At 38.0% G+C, this 17,077-nt stretch overlaps 1 protein-coding gene and 1 pseudogene across 1 annotated transcript in view; both read left to right on the top strand.

The window, feature by feature from the left end:
* The window catches only part of SNX3 (sorting nexin 3), a 53,345-nt gene that overhangs the window by 14,384 nt on the left and 21,884 nt on the right, over positions 1–17,077 (top strand). The window lies entirely within an intron of this gene.
* LOC150007581 (protein CDV3 homolog pseudogene) lies at positions 1,439–2,032 on the top strand (annotated as a pseudogene).

The raw sequence follows: 17,077 nt of genomic DNA, 5'->3' as shown, positions 1-17,077 counted from the left end.
CCCAGTGATTAGACATTATGTAACTTAGTGATCATTCTGATAAATCTCATACCTATCTGGAAGCAGAGGTCAGAGTGACATACTTGCTGACTTTGAAAATGGAGTAGAGGGCCATAAGCCAATGAACACAGCCAGCTTGGGGAGCTAGAAAAGACAAGGAAATGCATTCTCCAGATCCTCCAGAAGGAAAGCAGCACTGATGACACATTGTTATAGCCTAATGAAACCCATTTTGGACTTTTGACCTCCAAAACTGTAAGATAAATTTGTTGTTTTAAGCTACTAAGTTTGTGGGTAATTTGCTACATTAGCAATAGGAAACTAATAAAAATGACCATGCTTCTGTCTTAAAGGTCTTTTCCAACAGAAGACACTCTAGTCTCCAAGAAAATGGGTCAGTAGAAATGGGGTCTCAGTCTGAGTCTCGAGCCTTGATCATAGGCCACAGCTTATCCTTTTTCTTCCCCATCAGAATCTAGCAGAATTGGTTTTCATTACCCTTCCTTTTAGTCTGCCAAGATGTTTTACCAAGGGTGTAGAAAAAGTTTTTCTCATGGAAAAAGTTGGGTGCCTTACTTAAATTAATAGTCTGTAGAGGATTATTTTTCCAAACTAAAGAGAAAATTACTAAAATACTGAATATAAGAGAAAGAACCACATAACCTTTGATGAACTTCTTTATGTTTGCTGTTGTGATCTAGTGCCCTTATATGAGAGAGGGCTAACTTCTGAGACTAGACAGGTATAAAATTATGTGTAGTAGGTGATGAATATTTCAGGTTATTGGCTCTTGATTAAAATTTAACTTAGAAAATGTTTTGTACTTTGTCAGGCCTTTTACCTTTCATAATTCCGAGTAAGGTCTTAGAAACATAGTATTGTCCATTCAGTGCACACATTAGGAGAAAAGTACTTTGACTTTTGCAACTTAAAATTTTAGGTCTCTAAGTCTAAACTATATTCAAGTATTTCTGGTAATAAATGTATATACACAATTTCTTCTAATGTCACATTACATTGTTCTGTTTTGAGAAGAAACTTCAACCTTAACTTCAGGCAGTCATTTAAAATGAGCAAGAACCATTTTTTTTTTTTAAAAAAACACCCACATCCATCCAACTTAAGAAAGATTATGAAGTGTATAAAAATACGTATCAAACATGTAAGGCACCCAGAGCTTTTCTATTAAGAAAGTTCAAAAATGTCAAAGCTAAGGGAACATAATAGAAAAAATTATATAGAACCTGATAAAACATTCATAAAATTAAGAAGCACAGAGCCAGCCTCAACCCTGAGTTTGGAGCCCAGCGTGCTGACACCACCCCCTTCACACACACCCACCTCCCGCCTTCCAGGCTGAGAGGGCCAAGGCAATGCGTGAGACAGAGGAGCAGAGGCTAGACAACTTCTTCACCAAAGAGAAGAAGGAGCAAAACAAATGGGCTGGCCAGGAGATAGTGGGACTTGGGTAGCCAAAGGCTTTAGAGCCACCAACCAGGCCGTGATGAAGAAGGAAGATGAGTGGAAAGAATTTGAGCAGAAAGATATTGATTACAGGAGCCTCAGAGTTCAGGTAATACAAATAAGTGAAAAAGAAGATGATAGTGAAAAAAAGAGAAGATCTAAGTGATAATTCGGAAGGAGATGGTGTTGGTGTTGTAGAAAAATCTTCAGGTCCCTGGAATAAAACAACTCCAGTACAAGTACCTTCTGCTCCAGTAATTTGTCGCAGAAACCCCACACTCAACAATTATTAGTGATGTGTGTAGGCCTCCTAGAGCCAGATTAACCACAACAAGGAAAACACCCCAGGGACCACCATAAATATTCACTGATGCACAGTTCTCATTCCTGCAGTTCACTGCCAAGCAGATAGAAAGCCCAAAAGATAAAGAAATGGAGAAGAGCCTTGAAGTAGTAAGACAGTAGAGGTAGCGATGAGGTTTCAAAAAAACAGGCCCTTAAACTTCAATTAGACAATCAGTATGCTATGCTTGAAAATCAGAAAAGCTGCCCCACACAACACAATTAAGGAATGGTCTTTGCTAACCTTTCTGAGGTAACTAGACCACAGCTAACCACCATGAACAGCCATTCATCATCTGATCTCTGCTGGATATATGGCAACCTATGCAGACCCCTCAGTATAAATGACCAGCCCTATTGCACTATGGAAGTTTCAAGTGTCACAACTGCTCTTTATGTCTATTGAATTTAGGGGGATTTTCCTTTTTTTAAGTATGTTTTATAGATTATGCTGTTACAGTTGCTCCAGTTTTGCCCCCATGCCCCCTTCCATCCAGTACCTTCTTTCCCTCCAGCAATCACACCCCCCTCCCCCTTAGTTCATATCCATGTGTTGTGCGGGTTAAGTTCTTTGGCTTCTCCCTTTCCAATACTATTCTTAACATTGCCTTATTTTGTTCCTGCCAATTATGCTTCTTAATCCCTGAACCTTTTTCCCGTTCTCTCCCTTCCCCCTCCCAGCTAGTAACCCTCAAAATGATCTCATACCTATGATTCTGTTCCTGTTCTGGTTGTTTGCATAGTTTGTTTTTTAGATTCAGTTGATAGTTGTGAGTTTATTGTCATTTTAGTGTTCCTAGTTTTGATCTTCTTTTCCTTAAATGTGTCCATTTAACATTTCATATAATAAGGACTTGGTGATAATGAACTCATTTAGCTTTACCTTGTTTGGGAAGCATTTTATCTGCCCTTCCATTCTGAATGATAGCTTTGCTGGATAGAGTAATCTTGGTTGTAGGTCCTTGCTTTTCATGACTTGGAATACCTCTTGCCAGTCCCTTCTTGACTGCAAAGTTTCTTTTCAGAAGTCAGCTAACAGTCTTATGGAAATTACTTTGTAGGTAACTCGTGCTCTTCTCTTGCTGCTTTTAAGATTCTCTCTTTATCTTGAACCTTTGGCATTTTAATTATGATGTGTCTTGTTGTAGTCCTCTTTGGGTCCAACTTATTTGGGATGGTCTGTGCTTCTTGGACTTATGTCTTATTTCCTCTTTCAAATTAAGGAAGATTTTTTTATTATTTTTTCAAATAAGTTTTCAATTTCTTGCTCTTCCTCTTCTTCTGGCATCCCTATGTGAGAAATACTAAAAATAAAAACCGGGACACAGGACTTGAGCAGCAAAGCGAGGCATTTACTCACGAGTCTGCAGAGTCAGGCGCATCCTCAGCCAGAAGAATGTGCGCGCAAAGTAGACAAAGAAAACTGGTTTTATAGTAACGCTATTAGCTCCTCGCTAAGGTGATTAGCTTCCCCTCCCCTCTCCTTCTTCCCCATTTCTCCATTACTGGTTACTCTGGAGTTACAATCTAATGCGATTTTCTAAATGCCCCTTTTGTGATTTGTAAATATGCTAATGCTGTCAACTTCCTACTCAGAGATCCTCTAATTACATTTGCCCTTGAGACCCTCTAATTATATTTGCCCTTTGTTACTAATGATTTTCTACTGGTTTGGGAGTCACTATTTCCTTGTTTCTTACACCTATGATTTGGATGTTGGTATGTTTATAGTTGCCCCAGAGGTTCCTAAGCCTCTTGTTTTTTGTGTTTTTTTTTTGTTTTTTTTTGTTTGTTTGTTTGTTTTGCACTCTTGTTTCTTTTTGTTCTGGTTGAATGTTTGTTTCTTTTGTTCCAAATCGTTGATTTGAATCTTGGTTACCTTCCCTTCACTGTTGGTTCCCTGAATATTTTTCTTCATTTCACTTTGTGCAACTTTCATTTCTTTTTTTATTTTTTTGCTGTAGTCTGTGCATTCCCTGAGCATCTTTATCACCAGTGTTTTGAGCTCTGTGTCTGTTAGGTTGGCTATCTCCATTTTGTTTCCTTCTTTTTCTGATGTTTCCATCTGTTCTTTCATTTGGGTCATATTTATTTGCCTCCTCAATTTGGCAGCCACCCACTGTTTGTTTCTGTGTATTGATTATAACTGCTTTTACTCCCTGTCTTAGTAGTGAGACCTATGTAGTAAAGGTACCTGTAAATGGTATGGGGTGGAGTCTTATGCAATTGCCAGGGGAGGGCCACCTGCTTCACTGCTTTGTGGCTCTGTGTGCGGTGGGGGGCTTGGAGAGGGGACTATGCCACTTCCTGGCTTCTGGCGATTTGCCTGACTCCTGCTTGCCCTGTTTTCCAGTCACTTCAGTCACTTCCCATATGTGATTGGCTACCCGGGGGTTTATGTATGTTGTAAGACCATACAGACCCTTTAAGTGGTGAAAATCCTGCAGTTTCTTCTGCTGCCCCAACCTCCACTGGTTTTTACAGCCAGAGATTATGGGAGTTTATCTTTGCTTTGCTAGAACTCTGTGCTGTGTTGTCTGTCCTGGGGCTGGGATCACTTGCTACCAGGTTGTCCATCCCGATTTTTATCCACCATACGTGACTATGGGACCAACTGTTCTGCCACCAGGGCCACTTGTTTGAGCCCCTCCTGCCTGTCTGGATGAATGCGGCTTCTTTAAATCCTTGGTTGTCGGACTTCCATACAGTTTGATTTTCTGACTGTTCTGGTTGTTACTTGTTTTTGAGATCTGGTTGTAATTCTTTGGTTGCATGAGGAGGCGAAGTGTGTCTGCCTATGACTCCCTCTTGATGGGAAGTCCTGAATTTAGGGGGATTTTTATTGTTATAATGTGTGAACTAGATTCAGCAGTATTCTTTATAATAATTACTCTGCAAATACAAAAAAATTAAGAAAGTTTTGTAGGTCATCAGTTATGAATATAATTTAGTGGATTATTTAGAAGGAATATGTTCTTTTATCTACCTTTCTCTAGAGCTTCTGGTCTGCCTTTGTCTAAAATTGCTCTTTTACAAGGCCTTTAGCCATATAGAGCTATTTGAATTGAAGTGTTAGACTCAGACTACCAGACATCTGTTTGTCCAGTTTCCCTGGAATTGAAATTGACTGTTGGACTTTCTCTAGTTGATTGTGATATTGGCCTCAAATATATAGGATGGGTCATATATAAAGAGATCAGTGTACACAGGGGTTTTTCTACTGAGTTTTTTGGACCTTTTTACCCCATCTCACTGTGGTTTTGGTCAGTAGTCACTTACAGTCTGGTCACTGTGACCCCTGTGACAAACTCCAGGGTGTATACCAACTTTACACACACACACCATTCTCTACTAATTAAGATAGAGAAATAATTTTAATCCAACCAAAAGTTAGAGACTTATGTTTTTGATAGGAACATTTATTACATTAGGGAATGGCTTAACTGAAAGTAAACTGGCATAAGAATAAATAGTGCCTTTCAGAGTGTATAGTATTGTACTCTAGTCCTGTCCAGGTTAGATGTAAAAATCTGTGTAGTCCCCAAAAGAGTTCATTTATATCTGCTTTCAGGTCTGTTGAGAGTACCAGGCCTTCCCAAGCTATAGCTCAGGGCAATGAATTTGGATCTCTTGGAGGTCTTGCTGTAACCAGTGGAAGAGGAAGCGCTTTCCAGCTTTCTTTCCTGCCCTCCTACTTCCTCAAGGCCTGCTTCTTTTTAAAGGTCTCAGAAAATGTCTATTATATTGAAATAATGAAGTCTTATGACATAAGTTCCCCTGTAGACAAACTAAAGGCTACTCACCAGTAGATACTAAATTTAGATTTTAAAGCACTTTCATAAATTAGTTTTGTCCCTGAGTATGCACGTTAGTATATTTTTTCCATAAACACCATACTTTGGTAAGGAACTGGCTGCAAAGTAAAAACAGCTTTAGCATTGAAATGCCCTAAAGAACTTCCTTTTTATAACCTAATTTGGATTCTTGGTTATTGAGCTAGCCACCTTGTTATAAAGATTATTTGAATTGTTGCAATACTCTTTGTGGCCATTTTTTATGGCTTGTGGTTTCATTAGTGTTTGCCTTAGTTTCACCTGGCATTACTGAAAGAGCACAATTTCTTATCAGTATCATGTAGTTTCAGACACATAGTGGCAGTTTTTTTATATCAATACTGCTAGAAATTCTGTATTCTATTTCAGCATCTGCAGGAAAATTCTGTTCTTTTAATCCATAGTTGCTATTGTTTATTACTGTTAATTCCTACACTTGTCCTGGCATTATGTTCTGTTCCTCTTATTCTCCATCAGTCCCTGAAAATGGCTCCCTACTCCTACCACACCAACAGGACTGACCTATTGCATTTTCTTGTTGGATTTTGACTGATATGTTTATCATATTGTTCAAGTTTTCCTCTCAAGGAAGCTAGACTTATTTCCCAATTGAGCTAAGCATCTGGGGATGTCTTTTCCTACCCACTAATGGTAGAAAAGAACTGGAATCAAACTTGAGTATTATGGGGGGGGGGGGGTGAGGTTGTGGAAAAGGAGCAAAACTGTTATATCAATAACGTGGACTTCTTTTAGAACCTCCATTATTTGTTCTTTGGAAGATAATATTCAACATAGCTAAGAACACTAAAATTATGGACATGAATTCATATCCCAGTTTTGCCCTACCTATTAATGGAGTGCCCTTGGGCAATTAACCCCTATGAACCTATTCATTCTAACGAACTCACTTTTAACCTAATTTTTTTAAACTTTTAAATTATTTTTTTTCAATTATAGTTCACATATATTAATTATTAGTTTCAGGTGTACGCCCCAGTGATTAGACATTACATAACTTACTAAATGATCATCCCAATAAATCTCACACCCATCTGACACCATATGTAGTTATTATTTGACTGTTATACTATGTTCCCTGTGCTGCACATCCCCATGACTGTTCTGTAACAACCAGTTTGCACTTCTTAATCCCTTCACCTTTCTCACCCATCTCCTCAACCACCCTCCCATCTGACAACTCTCAAAATGTTCTCTGTAGCTTTGATTCTGTTTCTGTTCTGCTTGTTTGTTTGTTTTTTAGATTAAATTATTTATAAATATGTATTTATTGCCATTTTATTGTTCATAGTTTTGCTCTTCTTATAAAAGACCCTTTAACATTTCATATAATACTGGCTTGGTGAAGATGAACTCGTTTTGCTTTACCTTGTCTGGAAACCACTTTGTATGTCCTTTGATTCTAAATGGTAGCCCTGCTAGATAGAGTGATCTTGGTTGTAGGTCCTTGCCAATTCACTTTGAATACTTCTTGCCAATCCCTTTTAGCCTGCAAAGTTTCACAGAGAAATCAGCTGACACGGGAGCTCCCTTGTAGGTAACCAACTGCTTTTTTCTTGCTGCTTTTAAGATTCCCTCTTTGTCTTTAATCTTTGGCTTTAATTATGAAGTGTCTAGGTGTGGACTGGGACTCTCTGAGCTTCCTGTACTTATATGTCTATTTCCTTCACCAAGTTAGGGAAGTTTTTGGTCAATATTTTTTCAAATAGGTTTTTAATTTCCTGCTTTTTCTCTTTTCCTTCCAGCACCCCATGATGCAAATGTTGGTACACTTGAAGTTGTTGCAGCACTATTCTCATTTTTTAGGATTCTTTTTTTCTTTTTGGTGTTCTAATTAGGTGTGTTTTGCTGATTTGAGTCTCGGTTTCATCCACTCTACGGTTGATCCCCTGTAAATTATTCTTTATTTCAGTTAGTGTACCCTTTATTTCTGACTTTTTTTTTTTATAATGCTATTGAGGTTGTTGCTAAGTTCACTGAGCATCCTTATAACCAGTGTTTTGAATTCTGCATCAAGTAGGTGGCTTATCTCCATTTTGTTTAGTTCCTTTTCTGGAGTTTTGATCTATTCTTTCTTTTTGGCCATGTTTCTTTGTCCCCTCATTTTGGCAGCCTTCCTTTGTTTGTTTCTATGTATTAGGTAGAAATGTTACATCTCCCAGGCTTGGTAATGTGACCTGATGTAGTAGGTGTCCTGTAGGGTCCAATGGCACAGCCTACCCAATCACCGAAGCTGTGTACTTGAAGTGCATTCTCTGTATGGGCTGAGTATACCCTCTTCTTGTAGGTGAGCCTTGATTGCTATCAGCAGATCAGTGGGAGGGATTTACCCAGGCCGATCAGCTGCAAGGACTGGCTTTAACCACTGACCACTGATCTCTGACCACTGTGAAGGAACAGCTGTGCAGGGTCCCACTCCACAGAGCAGGACTTACTTCAGCAGGGCCCTGGGGCCCTCTGAGTTCTTTGTTTGAGTGTGTTGCTTATGGAGGTGGTTGGGTAGTGGTGCTTTGATGTGACCTGAAGCTGTTCACTGGGTGCGTTGGCCCTGGGGCATTCCAGGAGTTGCAGGCCAAGGTCATCTACTGCCTATGTTCTGCCTGCAGGCCACTTGGCATAAACTACAAAGTGATCTGCAGATGGATGCTACTTGTGCTGAGCTTGGAGGTGCCCAGGTGAGGTCAAGCTGTGAACCAAGACCAGCTGCTGCTAGTGCCTGGCTTGGGGCCACTTACTGAGAGATACAGAGCATGCTGTTGCCAGATGCTTCTTGTTTGAGAGAATTTAGGAAAATCTTAAGCATGAACCAGGACAAAACATTTGTATGGAAAAGCCACTGTAAATACCTTGGATGAGCCTGAAAGTTTGGTAGGATGAGGCCTCATTGAATCAGCAGGGTGGGGCAAACAGTATGAGTCAGGTTGATGGAATCTCAGATATGGTGCCCACCTGCCGACTGTGTTGGGGGAGGGCTCAGCAAAGGTACAGTTGGTGTCTGCCAGTATTTCTGTCTGGGAGAAAGCTGCCCCTCTCTGGCCCTGATCCCAAACAATTCAGTTCCTCCCTGTATGTCTCTGGTGCCTTTCAAGCTGCTGACCCCATGCTGGAGCTCAGAGGGTCTGAGTCTGAGTAAGTCTGTGTGCAGCATCTCTAAGAGAAACTGCCTGGGACTCCAGAAGTTTCCAGCTTCCTCAGCCTAAATCCCCACTGGTTTTTACAGCCAGAAGTTATGGGGGTTTCTCTTTCTGGCACTGAACCCTGGATGGGGGGCAGGGAGGGCAGTGCTCCTGTAGGGCTAGGACCTCTCGCTCCTCAGGGGTACTTCTGCAGCCAAGATATCCCACCCGAGTTTTATCTGCCACATCTGGCTGTGGGATCATCCTGTTCCCCATCTCTGCCCTCCTGCCATTCTTCATGTGGTTTTTCTTAAATTTCATAGTTCTAGGAATTACATTCAGCTCTATTTCTTGTGGTTTTGAATAATGGTTGTTCTGTAGTTTAGTCGTAATTCTGATGTGGTTATGGGAGAAAGCAAGTATTAAGTTTACCTACTTCATCATCTTGACCAGAAGTCACTTTCCAACCTATTTTTCATTTTTAGTATTATTGTGTCTCTTGTAAATTATTTACAAGGAATTTTCTTTTTTATTTTGTCTGACAGCTCTGTCTTTTGATTGGAGTGTTTAATCCACATACATTTAATGAAATTATTGGTGAGATAGGTTTATTTTTGCCATTTTGATACTTATTTTCTGTATCCCGTGTTTCTGTTGCTCCATTTCTTCTTTACTTTTGTATTACATAGATATTTTCTAAGTGTTCCATCTTAATTCTTGAGACTTTTTAACTTTTTAAAAATTATTATTAGTGTTTGATCTAGGAATTATAGTATACTTTCAACTTTTCACAGTGTACTTCAGATTAATACTAACTTAATTCCTCTAAAATATTGAAACTATTCTCCAGTATACGTCCACCCCCTCTTCCTTTATGTTATTGTCATGTGTATTGCACCTTTATTTAAAAAAGGTAACCCTGTAGTTTTACAGTTGTTTTATGCAATTGTCTTTAATCAGCTAAGAGAAAAACAGAAAAATGAATTTATTATGTCTTATATATTTACTGCTGCTCTTTATTTCTTCATATGGATCCCAGTTACCATCTGGTGTCATTTCAGCATGAAGAGCTTTTTTGTAGTATTTCTTGTAAGGCAGATCTGCTTACTATGAATTCTCGCAGTCTTATTAATCAATTTTGAAGGATAGTTTTGCTGGACGTATTTGTTTTCTATTGCTGCATTAAAAATTATCAGAAATGCCATGGCTGGTGTGGCTCAGTGGATTGAGTGCTAGCCGGCAAACCAAAGGGTCACTGATTCAATTCCCAGTCAGGGCACAAGCCTGGGTTGCGGGCCAGGTCCCCAGCTGGGGGCGTTGCAAGAGGCAACTGGTTGATGTATCTCTCACACATCATATCTCTCACACAGCGATGTTTCTCTCCCTCCCTTCCATCTCTAAAAATAAACAACTAAAATATTTTTGAAAAAAAAATTATCAGAAATGTAGCACCCTAAAATATTGCCTGATCAGTTTCTGTAACTCAGTAGACTAGGCATGTCTGAATTGAGCCCTTTTCTGAGCTCTCACAAAACCTTTAATCAAGGGTTATGGTCTCATCTGAGGCTCGGGATTCTTTCTTGGCTCTGTGGTTATTGGCAGGATTCATTTTCTTGCAGCTAAAGAACTTGTAATAGCCTTCCTCTTTAAGGCCAGTGGAAAAGTCTCTTTGATCTCATGGACACTAAAGCCCTCTTTTAATCCTGTGGAGGTCACCGTCAAAAAAATTACTCCATAGGTACATGTATCCGAGAGATACATTCATTACTAATATGTGCTGAAATGAGAAAAAAATTAAAAACACTGCAAATTTGCATTTATTATTTGATACAGTAAAATATATTATTTTAATTTATTTTTAGTTATAGTCTAGAAATTATTAAGAAATTATTAAAGAAAAGTAAAAACATAAAGAATAAAAATTTTTCTTTTCAAGTAATAGAAACGTGGGTATTGCTAAAAAATTCAACCAAAAAAATGTCTTTAACAGTTAAATCAGAATGTTGAGTAGTTGGCTTTGCAAAACGTTTGTAACAGTCATCGCAAACAATATTGCTATGCTCAAGGCATAAATACTTTTCGCAACAATTTCAAAAATATTTTGATAAGCGACTTGTTTTGGATACATAGCACCTAACACATCTTTTTCTACTTGTCACGGGAGCTGTATCTGTGCCATCATTAGAATTTCCTTCAATTTGTGTTTGAAATTGATGGAGTTTCAGGGGTAAAGGCTTATGCACACCTGCAGAGATTTCTGAATGCCTTTTTATTTGTTCTGACACTAACTGTTACAAGATTTCTAATAAATACCCTGCACCTTATTTCCACACACAGCTTATGAAGAGTCTGAGCATTTATTCCTGCAATCCTGAAAATCATGTAGGATATGATGTAGGCCATCTTCTGGTGTTCCTGGCCACATTGTATGTACATATCATTTGGCCCACAGTGTCTACTCCTGACTTCATTTGGTTTTAATAATCTATTATATCAGGCTTTTGAAAATCTGTTTTTATGGCATCATCAAAATGCAAACTTGAAACTAAAATTACGTTTTTTCCCTTTTGGGATATATGAGTTACAAGTGTGTAATTGCACCAAAAGCAAATAAGTTGGATTTTTGGGGACTGTTTTTAGAAGACACAAATTCAGGGGGCAGTTGGGGTTTATTATGAACAGTACCTGAGTATGAAAGCCATTTCTTTTTCAAGTTGGAGATAAGGTTTATATCAGTGAACCAGTTATCTGCTGTCATATTATGTCCTGATGAGTAAGTGGGTTCTGCAAGTCTCTTGATTACGTCTGCTGGTTTACTGTATTAGTAATCAGGTAAGGACCTTTGGGCTGCTTACCGCCATATATTTCAAGATTTCCTGTGTAAAATACTGTTAAATCAACCTTAGCAAAAAATGTTATATCGTATTTACTGGGTTTGGATGGAATATATTGTCTAAACACATATTTGCTTCTAAATCCAGGTAATATTTCATCTATTGTTACATTCTGTCCCACAGATAACATAATTTACAGTTTTCTACAAATGCTGAGAAAGGTCTCTCATAGCCAGTAATTTCTCCATTTTCAGGCATTCTAAGCAGGTTAGTTTGTCATCAAACCTGATAAAATTATTACTAAATCTAAATCTCTATAGAGAGATTTTAAGTCTAAAAGGTTCAATCCCACTACCATCTGTAGCCCATAAATCCTGCAAGTTTAGCTAATTGCTGCCATGTAAACCAGCTAGATATGAAGCCTAAAAATCCTTTCGATTTGGTTTTGTCTGTTTGTTTTGCATCTCTTTCTCGTGAAAACCCACTCAAGATAGAATCAGTGTAGTCACGTGTATATAATAATAGATCTAAAATACCATTTATGATAAAGCAGTGCCAAGTTTCAAGTTCTGTCTTGGTATTTTTTGTGTTTGGCCAAACTAATGAAAGTTGACACAAAATTTCTTGTGGATGTTTTCTAATTGACTTTTTCTTCCATTTTGATTTTTTATCTTTTCCCAAAATAATACTCTTCATTCACGTCTAATTCATCTTCACTTTCCTCACTAGAAATATCTTGCTTGGTATCCGAATCTTCTGAATGAACTTCCTCATAATCTTCATCTTCTAAAATCACTTTTATTTTCATATTTGACTACTATCATTCTCATGATTGGACTTGAGAAGCATTTGGTGAAGTTCTTTAGCATGTCTTGGGTAACCAGATGGATATATTTTCCTGCCATTTTCAATGGTAAATAGATAAAAAAAACTCAACACTGACTTCCAAGTTCGCAAAAAAGAAAAAATACTACACCAACACTTACTTTGGAGTTTGCAGTATCTCTTATTTATAATTTCTATCGAATATCACACTTATGACCAAATTGATGGCTTAAACATTATGACTTAACATTAGTCATGGACAAACACTCAACTAGTAATGACCTTGAACCTCTCTGCATGCGACATATGTAACAATAAGAAAAGAGTTTATATCTTTCAGATTAGCTGCAACTGCTGCAGGGTGGAGGGAATCACCTGATGTAGGTCAGTTCCACCTCAGAAAAATCTCCCATTTAATAAACTCAAAGTCAAACTGATTAAGGACATTAATTCCATCTGCAATATAATGTAACCTAATCATGGAAGCAAAATCCATCATATTCATTGGCCTCACTCATACTCAAGGGGAAGCATGTCACCAGGGGTTGGAAATTTGGGGGGCTGTGTCAGAATTCTGTTTACCACACTCTTTCAGCACTGTGAATATTCCACTGCTTTGTGGTCTCAGTTGTTTCAGGTGGGAAGTCAGATGTTAGTCTTACTGTGGGCACCAGTATATGTGATGAATCATTTTTCTCTTGGTACTTTCAAGATTTTCTGCTTATCTTTAGCTTTCAGCAGTTTGACCAAGATGTGTGTAGGTGCAGATCTTTTTATGTTTCTCCGACTTGGAATGTATTGAGCTTCTTGGATATGTAGATTAAAGATTTTAGTAAAATTTGGAAGACCTTCATCTATTAGTTATTCTTTTTTCCTCTCATTATGAGACTCCCATTACATGTGCATGTGTACTCTTGATGGAGGCTCACCGGTCTCTGAGGCTCTGTTCATTCTCTTTTCTTTCTGTTCTTCACAATGGAAAATTTCTAATGATCTGTCTTCAAGTTTGCTGATCTTTTTGTCTGCCAGCTCCAATCTTCTCTGAGCACCTACAGTGAATTTTTTTCAATTCAGTTATTGTACTTCTCAACTCCAGAATTCCAGTTTGGTTCTTTATAATCTTTTTGTTGAGATTCTCTATTCTCTGAGTCTTATATTCATACCTTCTTTGATTTCTTTAAGCATGTTTTTTGTTAGTTCTTTGAACATATTTCAGCTGCTTTGAAATCCTTGTCAGCTAAGTCCAATAACCAAACCCCATCAGAGAGTTTCTACTATTTTTCCCCCATATATAGGTTACATTTTCTTATTTCTTTGCATGTTTCATACCTTTTTGTTAAATTGGACATGTAGATAGTATATTTTAAAGACTATTTAGATCACCTTTCACCCCTCCCCCCAGGGAAATGTTGCTATATCTTCTTTTAAGGATTTGCTTGCACTTAGTCTATAGTGTGTAGTTACTGATATCTCTATTTTTTTTTTTCCTTTTTTTTTTTTTTTCCTTGAGCCTGGCTTCCTAGGTGTTATCCTGGATCAGTGTAGCTTAGTGGTAAGCCAGTGACTGGTCAAAGATTGTGCATTAGCATTTTGAGCCAGTAAGACTTCTGCACTTTGCCATGGATTTGTATGCTGGGAAATGACGAAGTATAGGCAGTTTACAAGTTTCTCCCAGCTTTTACTTTATGAAATCTTTCACAGATGTTGGACAGCCACAGACATGGGAAGAGTTGGCACATTCATCCAGCAATATATAGATAACATGGCTCCTCAACAATCTGTTCTGGAGCTTACATGCAGCCTTGTGCAAGCACACAGCCTCTCAGATCACCAGGGCTAACTGGGAGCATATCAAAGCTTAACATGTTTGTGCCATTCTCGAGATATACCTGATAAACTTTCCGCAAGTCTGCTGGTTTGTTTCTTGCCCCAGTTAGTATTGCAGCCTTAGCCTGCTGCAATATTGGCCTTCTCTAATCGTTTGCCACTAAGGTTGCTATTGTCCTCAACAATACCCTTGCGTATAGTACTCTTCTGCATTCAACTCTTTTTATTTTATTTTTTTAATTTATTGGGGTGACGTTGGTTGATAAAATTATAAACGTTTCAAGTGTATAGTTCTGTAATACATCATCTGTCTAGTATTATGTGTTCACCATTCAAAGTCAAGTCTCTTTCTGCCACCATTTACTCCTCCTTGACTCTTCTGCCTCTCCCCACTCTCCTTTTCCTCTTGTAATCACCGTACTATTTTCTGTGTCTGGGTGTTTTTTGTTTGTTTGTTTGTTTGTTTTCCTTAACCCCTTTACCTTAATGAGTGATTCCTCCCACCCAGCAGTGATGGTGCTAGGTTTCACAGCTTGCCCCACATTGGTAAAATTGCCATTGGTGGAGCTGATGGAAGATTGCTAAAACCCCACAGATTTCCACTATTCTGACCTGAGGTTCAGTAGCTTTTCTTAAATAAGTGCTTTTCAATTTGTTATATGTCTTTGGCCAATTTCCAGAGTCCTGATATGGTTGTTTCGACATGTTTGTGTAGTTTTATCATTGATTTTTTTTTAAGAGGTTTTGCCAAGCTCCTCACTCCATCATTTCAACATCTCCATCCTCATATTTTTACATTATACTTTTCTTTTAGGTTCTATATTTTGAGGAGAAAAGGTCTTACTCATATTGTCATGCTTTTAATGTTAATTTATAGGCACTGAAAAGCCGTTTTATATATGGAATTATTACTTTTTGTTTAATGTTTAAATGTTTTTAAAAGCCTCTTCACCAGATATTACTTAGCTTCTTGTATGTTGTAGGAGTTGAGATATTTATAAATGCTTAGTAGGATTTTTAATCTTTATTTACTTAACGTCTGCTCTGGGTCTGGTACTGTAACTATAGTATACTTCAAGAGCATGAACATTGAACTTGAACATGGGCTTTCTGTCTCTGCCTGTTAGTAAACATTTGACCCTGAGCAAATTACCTAACTCCTCTTTTTGAGTTTCTTTAGCCATAAAATAAAAGTTCAGAGGATTAAGCGTGACATGTGGCATATAGTATTTTTCCTATAGTAAATCCAATAAGTTGATAATATGTGTGAAGTAATGATAATTCCTATTTAATTATTGAAGTAAGTAGCAGTGTTCATTTTAAAGATGATGCAACTCAGATTCAGAGAAGGGAAGAGATTTCAGACTGTCAATGAGATTCAGGAAAATATGGGGGGCAGCTGATGGTGATTGGGAGAACTGTGTGAGGTCCCAAAGTGCCTACTTTTAAGGGGACTGAGGCATTATTGTCCTATTACAATGTTTCTTGTATCTTCTTCAATAAATGTCTCTTATGTTTCATGTTACAAGGCTGGATACCTTCTGGACAGACCTCGTATATACTCTTTCAAAGGTGATTTTAGTTTTGGGAAAAGCCAGAAGTCGCAGCACACCAAATCTGGGCTGTAGGGGGTCTGAGTCATCTGGGTGATTTGATGTTTCACCAAAAAACTGCACAAGATGTGATACATGAGCAAGTATGTTGTCATGATGTAGCTGCCAGTCACCAGTTGCCCATAGCTGTGGCCTTCTGAATCATCTGAGTAGTTTCTGTGGAGGAATGTTCAAGCTTAATGCAAAATCTGATGCAGATTTGTTGCTATGCTCACTCAGTCATTTTTAATGCAACAGCCACCCAATACACATGCTCACTCAATGACATGTACCACCCCCACTGACTAGTACAAGGAAGTCGTCATTGTTCATGTATGCGCATTCCAGTCCACTCTCCTTGGCTTCCAGGTTACATCAGTGTCTCACAAACCATTCTCGTTATATTAACAATGGTTGGACTTTTTCCAGACAGACCTCAAATATTTGCTTGCATTTTCCCCCTAACAATGGTACATGTCAGGAACTTCCACCACTAAAAATGATACAGCAATTGTTTGAACCTTAAGTGTCTCTAAGATATAGCCTTAATGTCTATAACCTTGAATATCTTAGGTGAATGGAAAAAAACAGGTACTTGAAACCCTTCATGTATATAGTTGAACATCTAAACTTGAAAACTTGTGATAAATAATGGTGTAAGCAGCCATAAAAGTATACTTGAAAACATTTTCTCTTAGCTTTTAAAGCCTTTAAGCCTAAAAGGTTGTGCATACATGTCTTTATCATAATAATGATAAGCTATCATCAGGATAAATTATATACTATCTTTAAAAAAATCTTCCCCCATGGTATTCTAGTATCCTTAATGTACCTCCTTCCCCTGACCTGTCCTTGTCAGTATAGAAAGTCTGTTAAGTCAAGGGCCATATCCATATACTTGGTCAATGTTCATGGTAGAGTCTCAGTTAATGCCTTTTATACTGTTTACTTATTGACATTCCAAGTAACATCAATTTAATGACTTATGAGACTTCATAATTAATATTTATAAATATTTTACTTACTTACAAGTATTGTTTGGGGGCTATAGGTGAAGGATCTGAAATGATTTCCTTTTCTTAAAAACTTCACTACTCAGAGGAGAGGGCAAGGACTGGGAATTATGAGGAGAAATGAACTTAAATTATGAGAAAAAGATCCAGAGTACCCTCCTCTCCAGCCCCACATCAAACACTAATTATACTCAACAGTTAAAAGAGTATATG

Source organism: Furipterus horrens, unplaced genomic scaffold, assembly GCF_987537825.1.
Source record: "Furipterus horrens unplaced genomic scaffold, mFurHor1.1.pri manual_scaffold_6, whole genome shotgun sequence".
NCBI lineage: Eukaryota > Metazoa > Chordata > Mammalia > Chiroptera > Furipteridae > Furipterus > Furipterus horrens.
The sequence above is the reverse complement of the archived record's forward strand: the minus strand, read 5'-3'. Positions and strand labels throughout refer to the sequence as shown.